At 38.1% G+C, this 15,701-nt stretch overlaps 1 protein-coding gene across 2 annotated transcripts in view; it reads right to left on the reverse strand.

Annotated features, from left to right (window-relative positions):
* PDE11A (phosphodiesterase 11A) overlaps nucleotides 1-15,701 on the reverse strand; it is a 123,914-nt gene that overhangs the window by 78,235 nt on the left and 29,978 nt on the right. The window lies entirely within an intron of this gene.

Raw genomic sequence — 15,701 nt, forward strand, 5'->3', positions numbered from 1 at the left:
TTCTGAAGATATTACAGGTTGCCTAGAAAAATATTCTTTATTTTTCTGGACCATTTTCTTGTTCTAAGCTCAAGAAGCAAGCTTGAATCACATTACTGTTGATTTCTAGGGGATGTAGATTTTGGATAATGCCATCAGAGTGGAACACAGCACACACTGATCCAAAACTATTAGTCAGAAGTCTTCTCAATGAAGGCTAAAAAAGAAATAGTTAAAGAACATGCTTGAAAAACTGGGCCTTAAAGCATCATCACACATGAAGAAAGATTGGAAAAGAGGCACTGGGAACATATTTTGAGGTGCACAGAATGACTTTAAATATCTGTGCGACCAGCACTTTCCTTCCCACAGAAAGATATACTCCCATTGCTTTAGTATCTCCACACATCTCCAAATGGTATGCCTGAAGATAGACCTTAAAATCCATAATAAGAACTGAAGCAGTAGTTTTATATTTGGAAGTATAAAGCACTTCTAGATTCTGCAATATTAACATCTCAGATAAGAAATCTACAAACTGCTCACGTTTCATTGAGGTTTTGTTTGTTTGTTTTTAATGGCATCAGTTCTGAAATCGGTATGAAACACACCAGTTCTCATGCAGAAGTTTAAAGTGGAGGTTTTCATATGTTTCCTCTTCATAATCACAGTTTTACAGTTTCATACCTGGTTGCAGAGTTGTCTGGGCACATCAGCATCTGGACACCTACACAACAGCATTACAGTGTCTTGAGGTTTGACACTCATTTTCCTTTCATTTGGCTTTTCATAGATGATGAGACATAGAATTCATAAGTTAATAAAATGCTTATTAGTGTTCCTCTGAACTGCTAAAAATAAGTTAAGGATTTCTTCTCACGATCTGGGGTTAAGTTTCACAATAACTTGATACATGATACAATTTTTTTTTTAATCATCAGAAACAGGAAGGAGAAGACCTCTGGCCAAGCTCTTCCTGACAATGCCTGTCCTCAGGAGATACCACCTTTCCCTTCACCACACAGTCTGGGGATGAAGGTCCTTACAGAACCTGCAAACTCTTCCCTTGTTACACAAGAAAAGTCCTTGCTGGTTACAACTTCAAAAGTTCAAAAGAAGGCTATTTTCTAGAATTGTGGTACCTCATGGGAGGTAAGTTTTGAAATTTTCCCTTCATGAAAAGAAGGTGCAAAAGCAACAAAGCTGCACACACACAGACCTGCAATGCAGAAAGTTATTTGTTAATAATGAAAAAGAGCCAGTGCTGCAATGGCAGCACACTGCAGAGGTAAAATGCTTCACGCTTGCTGGCTGGAAAGCAGCCCTGAGTTCAGCTTCAGATAAGTGCAATGACATTTACCCTGCCTGCCCCTCACGCGGTTTCGCCCTCACCGAGCATCCTCCCAGAGCACACGCTGCTATAACTACCCAATATAGTCTCACTCACAGCTTCTGGCTTACTCCACGCACCCGCTTGCCTGTGGTCACAAAAGAAAACAATTCTGATGTCTGACGGAAGAAAGAAGCCTCTCAGTAATGCTTGTGTATTCATTCTGGCACAAACTCTAGGTTAAGCTCTCAGCAAAGGCCTGTCTGGTTCAGTTGTTTTCTTTAGTGGCCACAGGAGCCACTTCTCTTTACACAGCTTGCTCGGTAAGCCTGGGGGGGAAAGGAGCTAGTACAGCCTTCCTAGAAAGAGAAAAGAAGCCCTTTCAAAGTAAAAGTTGTTGCTACAATTTAAAATTATATATGCTGCGTGGACATACTTGAAACCAAGTCAGGGAAGCCAGCTGCCCTTTGAAACATATTCTAAGGTGTTCAAAATAGGTTCAGAGAATGAAATATTCTACTGAATTCTGAAAAGGATAAACCCAATTCAATTGCAAAATGGTTAAACACAAGCATTTATCTAAATTCCCTTACCTTCTGCCAGTTGTGCAGGGTCTGGCTATCCACACACCTGATAAAATCTAACTGTCGTCTAAGTTTGCAATTCTCAAGAAATATTTTGCAAAGTTATTTTTCCACCCCAAGCACTATCTAACTATCGAAGCTTTTGGTGTCTGCAAACAGCTAAAAGGACCACAGGAGCAATCCCTCAGCACTGACTCTGTACTTGCCTGCCTCATATAATAACTGGCACACATTCAAACTCGATAACTGCGTCACCAGACAGATTACAAAGCAGGTCTCCAGTAGAAGCAGATTCATTACAGTTTTAAAACCTGAATCCTATGTAGGTCACTGTCCTCACAAACCATGGCACCGGGAGACTATCCCATGAAGGACTAAGGGGCAGGAAAGGGCAGGATTGCAGCTTAAATGTGTTCAGTCTCAGCCTCTCATCTTTCTGCAGACCCCATCACTGCCCTCTGATTGCTCAACACAAACCCCATCTTCTTTCTTTTCTGCTATGCACCCAAGATCTATAAACTGGGAAAACAAAAGAACAAATTGAATTTGATTTACAATAATACACTTTTAAGACTATTTTTACAGACAGAACTACACATCTACTAATCTTGTCTTTTTTTATGGCAGGTATTTGAAGGTTTGTTATTCATAACTCTCTTCACTATCAAGGGGTGAAGCTCAAAAAAATCTAAACAAGTCATGCTGAATTATTCTCTTACACAAATAAAAAACATCAGCAGTGTCTATTAAATCTATTTTTGACAATATTTGGTATGACATATTTAAACATTTTAATATTGGATTAAATTTAGCACTCGGTATAAAGTGGAAAGGACAATAAACTGCACTGTAAATTTCCACAGAGCATCTAATTTTAAATGCTGTTGTTCCAACTGAATCTGAAATATGAAAAAAAATCCTTCTAAAGACTAGAAAGCCAAAAAGAATTTAAATTCATGTAGAATGGCTACTATTGTAGGATCCAATCATCTGATCTCCTACATGCAAAATCCAGTTATTTTCACTGCAAATTTCTCTATATTTTGCACAAACCTGAATCAGTGACAGCCACTAATAAGCCCTCTCTCAGCAAACACTTCAAACTGCCACTCTGTTATTCAACATCTGATATTAAGCCAGGATTTCCAGCAGGAAAAATGAGAACAAGAGGAGGAGAAAAATTACACAAGGAACAACAGTGGTTCTATTAAAATCAGAAGTGTATAAACAGAAGAAGAGTAGACATAGCAGACAAGGAGCAGCATCATGCCAGTGTAAGCACCTATAAGGCCAATGGCTGGCATCAGCACTTAGTCCTGGGTGTTCAGCAAACACAAATCAAGCTTGAAAGCAAGGGAAATTCACCTTGCAGGCAGCCCAAATGAGGGCTGCAAAGTTAAAGTAATATGATTAACCAGTAAACTAACATGTTTCTGTATTGTAAAAAAGTTGAAAGCCATGGAGACTCCTCATTGCAAGGGCTACTGAGGACTCTCATATCTGGATGGTGAAGGTATGGCCTATATATGTGTGACCACCTGCAGCCAGAAGGCCATTAAATCAACCCAACAATTACAGATGACGTTACTTTACCAACCCTAGTGTTTCCAGCCATTGGTTTGGAAAGTCAGCAGGGTTCCATCCTTTGTAGCAAAGTCTTACAGAGAAGTGCTAAGCAGCTTTTACTAGTTCATCTGAAATAATATGGATAAGCAGCATTACAAAAGGTCATGAATTCTGAAAAGCACACAGGTTGAACACCATTTATCTTTGACACATGAAAATTATATCATCACCTTAAAAAAAACTCCAAAAAACAAACAAGGTGAGATGGTTCCTAGAGGACATTTTACCTGTGTAATGCTTTCCAAAAAGACCAAGAGGGGCTGTAACTGCCTGAGTGCTCTCCCCTGTTTAAAAAAGAGCCACTAAAAGCCAGTCCCTGGCCGCAGGAGCCTGCAGCTGTTGTGTAAGGCAGGCAGTTCTGCAGTGCCTAAATCTCACTATATCAAAGCACTTTGGCAGACCATGAACCAAGTTTTACAGCAGCAATGTCATGTCATAATTTTTATCTACAGACAGCAAAACTGAGCCAAAGGAAGATTAACTGATTTATCTGAAGGGAGGAAGAAGGTCACAAAGAAAGATTCTGTCAAAATTTTGGAAAAGCTCTTGCTTCCCACTATGCCTAAATCAGCAGAACCAGCCTGTCCAAGACACTGTTATAAAAGCTACCAATGCTTAAAAACAAGAGTAGCAGATCAGAACTTTAAACTGGCATAGGAGAATTAATAAGTATCATCGCAAAGTTGACTTTTCCTAAAACACAGTTGCAGACTTTGGTTTTACCATTTCAAATTTCACATGTCTGACCTCTGGCAGATACTGTCCATAATAACTGATCATGCTAATTGAGTGATATTGAAACCAAGAATCAATTCCATATGCATCAATACACTGAGAATGTCATCTTCAAGTCACAATTCTACTCACAACTATTCTACTACTCAAGTCACAGTTGTACTTACCAACTCCCAATTCTTGTTAATGATGAGAAATAGATTTATTCATTTATACAGTGGTGCAGACTTTAAGTATTAGAGCACACAACTGAAAACTACTTCTACTTGTTGATTTAGCCCTAACTGAATGTCTTCTTTCACTTTTGGTACAAATTAAATTTTGTCTTTAGAGCCAGAGTGCAGAATCACAAACTGGCTGAGATTTGGCTGGGGCCTTTGGAGGTCACGTAGTCCAACCCGCTGCCCTCAAGCAGGACCACCTAAAGCTGTTTGTTCAGGACTGTGTCTAGACAGCTTTTGAATATCTCTTAGGATGACTTCACAACCTCTCTGAGCAACCTATCAGTCTCTCTCACAGTCAAAAAGTGTATCCTGATGTTGAGAGTTTCCTGTGTTGAAGTGTCCATTGCCTCTTGTCCTGTCAGTGGGCACCACTGAAAAGAGTCTGGCTTTTGTGTCCTCTTTGTAACCTACCACCCTCTATTTATACACAGTGACTAAATCCCCCCATGAGCATTCTCTTCTTTGGTAAACAGTCCCAGATCCCTCAGCCTTTCCTTGTAGGGGAGATGTTTTAGTCCCTTAATCCTCTTTCTGTACCTTTGTTGGATTCTATCCAGTATGTTCATGTCTCACTTGTACTGGGAAGCGCAGAACTGGACATGTTGTTATGAGTCATGAGTGAAAATTAATCCTGCTGTTGCATGAATACTGTGTGCAGTTTAACAAAGAAAGAAGTTAGCACATTTATATATAACAGTCTGCACTGAGATTACTGTGACATTAAGAAGTTTCTATTCAGGTTCTTCTGCCACATACTTCAAAACGTGTTTTGTGATTTATGAAGGAGAAATTACTTGAACAGTAGCCTTTTTCCTACTGGAGTTTGTTAAACAGAGAGAGAATGTTTCTAGCAGAGGTCACTGCAGAAGCCTGATCCTTTGCATGCTGAGCTCCTCTTTCAGCAAGGTGGGCGTTTTTGCCTGAGTAGAGTCACTGTCGCCAAGAACCTCCCTGCTAACTGAAACTCCAACAGCAACACAAAATCCTGAATCTGACACAAAAACCAGCCAAGTTACGTTGTGCCTGGTGTGAATAAGTTTAGTTTCCCTGACTTCCCCCTCTCTGCAGCATCAGTCCCAGGGGGATGGAAAGAGTTGGTTCTGTTCAACTAGAAAAAAAAAAAAGCGAAGCAAGTTTTCTCATGCAAGTGAGATCCACAGCATAAGTGACCCTTCCTTTCACCACACCATCTTATGTACCTTTTTCCAACCAGGATACATTGTACCTTGACCCTTTGTTCCATCATACATAGAAGCATCACGACACAACATAATCACATCATATTTTTGACATATATTCTTATGTCAATTTGTTGAGTTTCTCTTCAACATTGGGAAATTTGCCTGGGGTGTTCTACATTTGCCTATTTTGAGTTTCTGTATACTTAGTGACTAATATAATTGTTACTGAATGTCAGAGAACTTTATGTTGGTGACATTGTCTCTTCATATATTTCTCCTGAGAAAGTCATTCTTATTATTTTTTTCCAGTTTTTAAGACAAAAAAAAAATGGTAAGGAATGCAGTGTGTTTTCAATGTATCATTTTTAACCATATTTTTTTCTTAGAAATACAATGTTTCTTCAGAAGTGCAGAATCTTATTCTAGCCAAATTGATTATACAAGTGGACACGCTTCACAATACCGTTATTTGAAACCGATTATACCAATTAGGAACCTGAATTAGTATCTATTATAGCATTTTCAAACCTGATTAAAAGCACTTCTAACATACATTGTAATTTCTACCTATTACATTGTGTTAATGTTTTACATGAGGAAGTAGGGGAATAAACCCTACAAACCTTTGCCTTTAAGGAAACAGCTCGAACCCTCATGTTAAATACATATCTGGGAGGGGGGAAAAAAGCAGTGCATAGTAACAATATCATCTTTAGAACAGTTTCTGTGTAAAGTGACAGAAGTTGCCGGAGGAAAACTTATCTATACATCTAGACAGTGTCAGTCTTAATGATTTGAGGTTGGCAACTATTAAATTAGGGACAAATGAAAAATAACGTAATACCAAGGCAATAGAATAACTTCTTCAACCACAAGAAGGAACAAAAAGGCAAATTCTTATTAGTTTTACATGAAATGAGATTTTGAAACTCTTAATATAGAATTTTAATAGAAATTATTAGAGAAGTATAAATTAATTGGAAAAATTTCTATTAATTAGAAATAGAATTAATATAAATATTCCTTAACTGCTTTCTCAATAAAACTATTTACAGAAAAGTGTGTTCAGCAATTATGTATTTACCTCTCCTTCGTCATGAGCACAGTGAAAAGAGACGAGCAAAAAAGCAACTGAGCCAAATAGTGCTCTGATCTATGTCACTGTGAGCCTGCAGTAACACCTCTGACATCTTAATTTGGATTTATGTGGTTATAATTTACAGAATTTTTCATGTCTTTAAAAATGTGGAACGGTGCTTGATGCCTCAGGCCATTTTCATCAGCTCTAGCTGTATCAACTTCACAGAAGGCAGACTGACATTAAATTTTTTTTTACCCTTTCCAGGCAGATGCCAGTCAGGAGAGGCTGAGCATAAATCTTTACAGAATTCCTGCAAAACTATGAAATTTGTAATGCAGACAGAATAGTCTGACATTCCCTGCTCTTTCTATATGCTATTCTATGTCTACCAGGATGTCCAAATCTCATACTTCACTGTTCAATCTATGCACAAGAATGCGCCAATGGAAACAGGAAAGGAGATGACCATCTCTGCACAGAACTTTGAATCCTCACCATAATTTCAAAACCACCAAGAAAAGACATAGGGTATCTTTTGATAAGACCTAAAGCCAAAATTTTAGAGAAAGTGATCTAAACATGTGTTTCAATTTTCTATTTTTATTTCACTGCAAAAATAGGAAAAAGAAGACATATGGCAAAAAAGGATTGTTCAGCAAATAGTGAAATGTGCACCTTATTGAAATAAACACGGATGCGATCTGCAATATTGAAAACATACCAGATCTAGAATACAAATGTGCTTTCATATGAAAATGAAACCAATTCTGTCTTTAATCCTCAGCTAAAAAAATAACTTGAATCCTGTTTGAATTCAATCGTTTTACCAAGAACCTTCACCTGACATCAGGAGTTGTCTATCTCCCTTCAGCTTAACGTAAGACTTGAAAGGATTAACTTTGCCAGACCAGTTAGAACTAAGTCAGGCATATTCCTGAACTAAAAGCACTATTTTTATTTTTTTTTCAAATTCTCTCCAAAACCAGCACCTTATCATAAGTGCTATTTTGGTACTTGTTGATTTCTTCATTACATTCTCCATTAACTCTGCAACCAGGGAGGTCAGTCTCATTAACTGTTTCCAGTTTCACCTCATGAAATTTTAAAAATAAAATCAAGTTATTTGGTTATTTCCTTAATTCCTTAGAATTTAAAAGTACATGTTCTAAAGCAATGATTTACAGAAAGCAGCTCTGACACACATTTTTCTTTGTGCGTATGTGGGGGATATTAATTTATTCAATTGACATTGTGATAATTAACTCAGACAGTAAACTAGTGTATTACAAAACTGCCTTTTGAGCATGACTGATCGACAAAGCACTGGGAGAAGCATTACATGCCATATTATTGCACCTTTGAGCTTTAAAGCTGGGTGGGCTTTAGCAGTCTGACTTGAAAAATTTATTTTCTGTGCTGCAGACTTCAAGGGGCTGATGAAAGTGTGTGGGCTGGTTTGGATGTGAGCCATTCTTTTTCCACACATCATTGTGTCTCCTGCACTAATGACTCACACCTGCACATGCTGCTATCTGATTTCTAGGCAAAGTTATTTATAAACTGGAACAGCAGTGCCAAATTCTGGTGGTATAACTAGACCCATTATTATTTACCTGAAGTACTTGTCTGTGAAGCCCAGGCAATTTGGGGACAGTGAATTCACTTTCCTTTGAGGAGCTGCAAAAACTGGATGCAGCTTCTCCCCAATAAAACCCACATTGCAATTTTGTCTTGCAGATTTCTACGGATCTGATGTGTTAACACACTACCTTTCACATGGCTGCAAGATAAACACAATCACAGGCTTCTGAGGTTCTCTGCACACAGAAAAAAAATCCTATCTTCTCTCACAGCAGGTATGGGAATTATTTGCTATATGGGTTGTTTATACTTGAAGACTTGCATGTTGCAGGCCACTGCAGACAAAAGAAAAGATATTTTATTCAACCAAAAATACTGTTGCCCCAAGCTTATGATTATAGTCTTGCCTGCAGTGTCTTACTCACTGGTCCAGGCAAGTATTTAAGCCTTCACATTACAGTCTCTGCTTTCAGATGTTATTCCTCTACGCTCAGTCTTTTGCTAGCTATGATTGCAGAACCATCAGTGTTTGGTATAAATTACCTATCTTTCTCCTTCCTCTGCAACTGGTCATGAAGTGTTTTTGCTACAGCTTCAAATGAGGCCATTTGTCTTCCTTTCTTTCTTTGGGGTAATTTGGTGAAGGGCACAGAAAAAATCCAGTTCAGAACAACTGCCTAAATGACCTTTCAGTGAAAACAGCATTATGAACCATACAATGGGTTACAATCTGAGAGATAAAACAATGATCTGCTGCACTGTAAGTGTTCAAAGATATTAATCTTACACCTACTAAGCACACTGCCCCTTGATACTTAAAATCATACAGCGTTTCGAATCTCAGACTGAAGTGACTGTGTATCTAAACAAAGTTCTGTTTAAATAAAAAAAACCAAAACAAAACACTAAAAATAACCCTAAGTCTTTATACAGGTATATAAGCAAGCCTGTTACAGTTACTTATACAGACATACATTTTGCTTCCAGCAAAACAAGGTTCTTCCAGGCATATACTTACATATACTTCTCACTGTGTTCCTCAGAAGAAAAACTGTAAGATATTAATATTAATATGGCTGTTGAACTGCACACTGGAGAGCATTTGATTTCAGGTAGCCAAGTTGTGTTTAAAAATCAATATGCTGCTGCCTTCCTTAGTGCAAATTTACTGATGTTAAGAGCTCACTCCTGTCTACGTTATTAACCGTTCAGTACAGGGCCAAATTATTTTAAACTTTTACAGGGCACTCAGCAAAACAAGCCTGCACTTCTAGTTGCAGCCTTTAAGCAGTATCACACTTAATTCAGCTTGATTCTGTAGATCCAGGGGGTAAAACACTTCACAAACTGAGTAAGGATTTCTGGTCTTTAAGCTACAGAAATAACAGGAAAACAGGCTGTTCTTTCATCACACAGGCTATCCTCCCCTCATAGATATTTTATCAAAAAACCCAAGAATAGAACAGTGTTCTTTGATTTGATTAGGACTTGAGTAGGCTTGCTCTTTTTTTGTCTCCATAATTTTGGACTGTAAAAGTTGTCATTAGTCAAGGAACGAGGACTAACCAAGGCAAGGCTGAATGATCAGGGCAGTGCCCTGGGTCATACACCCTGGCTTCTTACAGTTCAGTAGAAGTACAGCTGAAAAATTCAAATTCATCTCGCTGCACATCTGTCCACATTTGCTCTCCTTCTGCCTTTATTCCTTTTCCATGAGTTTAAATATTTTCCCAGTGTTTTTATCTTTTCTGCTTAAGAAACTATCATTCTTTGCTTAGATTGTCTTCTGATATGCATTCCATCTTGTTGCAGTCCTTGCACCCACTCATTTCTCCATCTTTTCTACCTTATTTTTAGTTCATTCTCTTCTCAAAATTATTTCCTACTTCGTCTCTGCTTATGGAACAACCGATTTTAATTTATCTATTGCATCCTAAAGAAAAAAAAAAAGCCTTTCTTACTATGTCTTAGTTCATTTGATGTGATTTTTTTAATAGTAAGAAATTCACTGCTTCCATACGGAAAGTATTTTCTTTAATCATAAAACTGGAACAGCCCACGAAAAATAGCTGAATTCTGAAGGCTTGCCAGTCAGTTGTCCTGAAATACTACATGGTCACATAAACAGGATTTATTATTGCTACTCTTTCATGACAAAGTTTTTATCAATATCTATGCGACAGTGAATTTTATTATGTTTTTCAAAAAGTGAACTCAAAACGTAAATTGTTTCAGTACAAAAGACCAATAGATGGTGCCAGTCCTATAAAATGCAAAGTATCAAAGAGCTCTAGATACTTATACAAATTGCCTGAGGAAGTTTATAAATAAAGGGCTTACTGCTCCTTTTTCTATGCAAAGAGTTCATTGATTCTGAAAACATTTAATTTGTAACTGTAAATCTGATTTCATAAGCTGGGAAAAAAACCAAGAACAAAACAAAACACCTAAAAACAAATAAACAAACAAACACCAACCAACAAAAAAAAAACTCTGAAAAAATCCAATGAAAAAAAACTACACACATTTTAAGGTTTAGGCTGGCACTTTACAATACCAATATGCACATTTATAATGCACTTACTATTCTATTGAACAATGAAATGAAGAGCATTCTCTTGTGTCCACTTCTGGGCTCCTTAGTATAAGAGAGACATGAAGCTTTCTAGAGCTTAGCAGAGGGATACAAAGATGATTAAGGGACTGGAGCATCTCTCTTAGGAGAAAAGGTTGAGGGAGCTGGGCCTGTTTAGCAGAGACGATGGAAAGAGGGCCTATCAACATCTGTAAGGATCTGAAGGTGGTGCGTCAAGAGGATGGATCCAGACTCTTCTTGGTGGTTCCAAGCAATAGGACAATAGGCAATGGGCAAAAACTGATGTCCAGGAAGTTCTACCTGAATATGAGGATGAACTTCTTTACTGTGCAGGTGTTTGAGCATAGAACAGGTTGCCCACAAAGGTTACAGTGTTTCACTGCAGATATTCAAGAACCATTCAAATGAAATCCTGTGTCATGTGCTCTGGGATGACTCTGTTTGAGCAGGGAGTTTGGACAGATGACCCACTGTGGTCCTTTCCAACCTTATCCATTTTGTGATTCTGTGATTCTCCTTCGTTTAGACATGAAAAAGTGTTGTGATCATCTCCATGTATTTTAAGGTGAGTCATCTTGCAATAAAAGTCCTTTGATTTGAACTGTACTGCAGAACACCACATTCATTTACTTCCAGCTGCGTGGAAGTCTATAATGTCAGTGAGAACTCTTTGGGCATGAGCTGCTGCCCATTCAATATACTTGATAATACAACTGGCTAATGGTATTAAACCCAATTATTTCTGTTATCCTGTATAATACAAAATACAATTGGGGTCCTAATTCAATAGCATTAAAAGACACACAGAGAATTAAAACCTCATGTGGAAAACTAATTGAATTTCTAACAAAGAATAATGTAGTGTTCCCTGAAAATTAAAAGATGGAGTCTTAGTTAAAGGGGATGAATTCTGACCTTTCCTTCTTCAGTCTCGACTCAGGAGACCACTGACATGTCCTCTTCTCTTTAATTCATAGAAGAGGCATGCAAGCAGAATGCAGGCATACATGGGTTACAATTGTATAAGCAGATTGGACAGCAGCACAAAGTGCAAGATGGCATTTAGAGCTACCTGAATTAGCCTGATCAGTAACCTTAGTCTAGTTCTTAGAGACAAGGTTTTTCAAAATTACTTTGAAAATTTGAAGAATTTGAAGAATTGTTTTTGAAAATTTGAAGAATTGTTTTTCTACCTCCAGGCTGAGCTCTCTTTATAATGCTTCTGCCAAGTACAACAGATTTTCAGCTAAGGACTAGAGCTTTGAAGAAAACTGTGCTTGGTATGCTCTCAAGTCAGTAGAGGTTAGAAGTAAACAGGCCATTTATACTTAAGGCTTAAAAACACCTATAAAACCTTGTCCTCCAAAAGTCTGGTGTTTTGCATAACTCTCAGTTGCATGATCTCTTGAACATAATTTTAATATTGGTTATTTATTATGGCTTTATTAGCAACATGATAGAGGTATACCTACATACCTATGCCCTTCAATGACCTTAAAAAATAGGAAAAAAAGAGTAGGAAAACGCAAAGCATGGTTTTGATATAAAAAAATCTTGAACACTGTATCAGTACCCTTCTACTTTATTGTAATCCCTAACATATAACTGCATTAATGAAAATGTGGCAAACAAGGGTACCTAATTATCATTCTGTCCCTGAAAAGACTAGATCCAACTTTTGGCCTAATGCTTCTATCCATCTGAACTGGCCTGATAAGTAACACTAGTCTAGTTCCCAGAGGTGAAGAGTTTGTCACTTCTACAGTTTCTCAACTATGACTACTATTATGTAATTTTTCTTCTTCCCTTGACGTTCCTTTTTATAGCATACTTTCAGATAAAATATTTATAAAGCACAAAAATTAAATTCCCTCAAAGAGTCCAAAAGGTCCACGGAAACCTACTAAAAGGTCATCAGATATGTACTTACAACAACCCATCTGTCATTTCTGTAATACTTTCTACCATCTTTTTGGAGAAGCTGCCCCCTGCTCACTGTCTGTCCAGCACCTACTGTACTGGGGTCTTGGGCCCTGGAGTTGGGCTTTTAAGTTAAAAAAAAAAAAAAAAAAAAAATTGGATTATGGACACAAGAAATAAGGGCACACTTTCAAGTAAGGTAAACCTATAACGTACCTAGAAAAGTAGAGGATTCATTATCTCCATTAACAATTGCACTGAAAAAATGTCTCATTAGATTTACCACTCCTACTGTTTTATTGAGAGAATGTAAATAACTACCTAAGTCATTCAATGTATGACATGTCATTTCCTAAAGAGAAACCACAGCATATAATAGAATTTAGTTTAGAACTGTTCAAGAATAGTTTATATTAATGACAATGCAAAACACACAGTATCTTTACTAACAGGTTTGTCTTGGAACTTGTGTACTGTGGCCACCGGAGAAGGAGCTGCATTGCCCAGAAATGAAACCTTGCCCCCATGCCTCCCTCACCAGACCCCAATCTCAGTGCTGCCACAGCTCAACACCTAGGCTCGAATCCTGAATTCCATGTTATTAGTTGAATTTTATCCAGAGTCTCTTTTACCTGGAGCACTCTCTGGCATCCAAAAGCCAGCTAAGAATCCCATACAGACATAGTGATTATATCTAAGCACAGAGCGGTCCTCTGCAGGACATGAGATAGCAGACTGCAGCACCAACACATGTGGACACACTGCACACCTTTATGGATGAACCGGGAGGCAGCTACTGAGTCCAAGGTATGTCTTGGATAAAGTAGCCAAAAGACTATTTTTGAGTGAAGATGCCTGAAGTACACTTAAAGTCTTGCTTTTGGTGTCTCCCATTTTTGAATCTGATAATTTTCTTATCTTTTTGTCTTTAGAAAAAACACTGAAAAGTGGCTGGCAAATAAGGCCTGAGGCTGTGCAACAAAGTCATAGGAAAAGAAATAAAAAATTTCTCATAAAGCAAACATGACCCATGGAAATCTCTGAATGCAGTTTTGAACACGACTTTGATTCTGACAATCCACATTCAAGTACTTCAATCTACATCAAGGGAAGTACTGAAGTACTTATGCACACTTGATAAGGCTAACAATATCAAAATCACCCTCAAATGATAAGTCAATTGCAAACAAACTATGAAGCAATAAAATCTTGATTTATCTTCCTATATAAACACATACTTTGAGAGAACCGACTTTGCTTCTTCGGTATTTAAGTCAAATAGGAGAGGCCTCTCCCAGGCAGGTGTCAAAATCAGACATGCAAGTAAGGGAAGTTAGGTTCGTTAAGATTTTGAGATAATACAAAGGCGATACGAAACTTCAAGCGCCAGGCTGGTGCCATAGTGCCTCGCATCCACTTGATGGCAGTGTGAACAGGCGGCTTCACTTACATAAGGGGACAGCGCCGGACGGGCTCAGCCCGCGCTGGTTAGACGCGGAGAGCTGCAAACACCGGCATCCTTCCTAGCCTGATTGGGCTGCGCTCATACCGAGTAAATGTCTATCGCAAAACACAGAAGCGGCATGAGGATTGCTAACTTGATTTATATTTAATTAACATTTGCAAAACTTGCTGCCATCTTTCTATGCTAAAAACGTATAAAAAATAGCATTAACGTATAGGAGTCACCATCTATCATTGGGATGCACTACTCTAGCTATACATGCTCGTCTAAGTTTGTACTATCACAACCAAGTAGGAATGCAAGCCACTAGAGGGGGTGAGACCCTCTTCTGGTGGCACACGAGCGGGAGCCTCAAACGCAGGAGTGCAGGATGCTTTCTCCATCACTTTGTGGCTGTGCCCTCAGCCTGAGTCTGCCACAGCTTTTCACTCCCTAGCTCTACCCTTTCCTGCCTCCACTTCCCCTCTCCCTGCTGCAGAAACCTCTTAGAGACAAGAATCACTGTATCCCTACGTGTGCTTCTAAACGATATTTAACAATCAGCCTATTCTCGGAGTGAGATTTATGTGGCAAATGAAGTGATAATTTATCAGTATGCAGCTCTGGTTAATGCAACTGTACCAATCACAAGACTACAAACCTCAGTATCAGTTCAGTAGCCCCACTGCCAGACTAACAGGAAAATGATAACAATGCCATTAGGCAGGGCAGCAGATACAGCAGCAGAACCTCTCCCCTCCAGGAAAAGCAGGATCAACTCACAAAATTAAAATACTGAGAGAAAAGGAAATGCAGAATAATTCCATTAAAGAAAGAAAACCAACACAGTTCTGGTACTAGAACCCTGTCATTGTAAAAGACGCACCCAGATACACAGTGTTCTGGTTACTGTTCCTATACACACTTTAGTAGCTTTCGCAATCATATTGACATAGAATCACACTGTCTGACTGACTTCACATCAGAAGAACAGCAGTTATCCAAGAAAAGCAGGTTCCATTTAAAACACTATCTCCTGGATATTTTTAACAGTTAGGTATTTCCTGCTTCAACGTCCCATTCTACTACAAGCATCTAACACTTAATATTTTTATATAAGTAAAAATAGATCTTAGTATCTGAATTAACATATCTATTCTAATAAAATTCAAAAAACTGACAGCAGAAGCAAAACAGAAGGCCATGCAAATTATAATAAATTAAATTAGAATCAATTCAGATTATTCATCTCCAGTTCAGTTTTCATTAAAAGTACCTGATGAAACAATAATTGAAGTATTTTGTTTTAATGTTCAGGACATACTATTTTAGTATGACATCAGTGAGGAAAATGATCACTCTCTAGTTACTCAGTGGAAAAATTCATTTTATTGAATTCTCCTTGTACGCAGAACACAGA

This window comes from Empidonax traillii, unplaced genomic scaffold (genome assembly GCF_003031625.1).
Source record: "Empidonax traillii isolate 1590-97213 ecotype Southwest subspecies unplaced genomic scaffold, ASM303162v1 scaffold513:size879593, whole genome shotgun sequence".
Classification (NCBI taxonomy): Eukaryota; Metazoa; Chordata; class Aves; order Passeriformes; family Tyrannidae; genus Empidonax; species Empidonax traillii.